This window comes from Lontra canadensis, unplaced genomic scaffold, assembly GCF_010015895.1.
Source record: "Lontra canadensis isolate GAN:19392208 unplaced genomic scaffold, GSC_riverotter_1.0 scaffold1, whole genome shotgun sequence".
Classification (NCBI taxonomy): domain Eukaryota; kingdom Metazoa; phylum Chordata; class Mammalia; order Carnivora; family Mustelidae; genus Lontra; species Lontra canadensis.
Genome location: NW_022630995.1, coordinates 32,866,137 through 32,866,646, shown reverse-complemented (window position 1 = coordinate 32,866,646; position 510 = coordinate 32,866,137).

Below are 510 nucleotides of genomic sequence, written 5' to 3'. Positions count from 1 at the left end.
GCACCAGGCAGGCCAAAGCCCGGGCTGCCACGGCCTTCTGACACCTACCCCCTCCCAGAGTCCTGCACCCTTCTTCAGGGCGCGAACTCAGGATTCCCTCCGTCTCGGGAGCCGCCTGACTCTGCGCAGCTCTCCCGCAAACCTGTGGCTCAGCTGACAACCAGTCTTTGACCCAAAAGCCGGGCAGCGAGGGAAGCGTCGGATTGCACTTGCCTCCTGGCTCTGAGCAAAGGGACAAACTTGGCTAAGTAAGGAAGGGATTTCCTCGTTCAAGGAACCAGGAGCAGTGGATAGGAGTGAACAAACGGGCTCCAAAGAGTGGTTTTGGCTTGCCAATCCTATTCGTTCTCGGCTGGCAGAAAATTCTACGCAAACAACCCCCAAATCACCTGGTTGGAGAAAAAAAAGTAAATAAACGTGGAGGAAAGAATGGGACGCGGGTGGCCGGGTCCGACCGACTGGGCTCCGGAGTTCGAAATACAACCTGCCCGGAGAAAAGCTCGCGAGCCG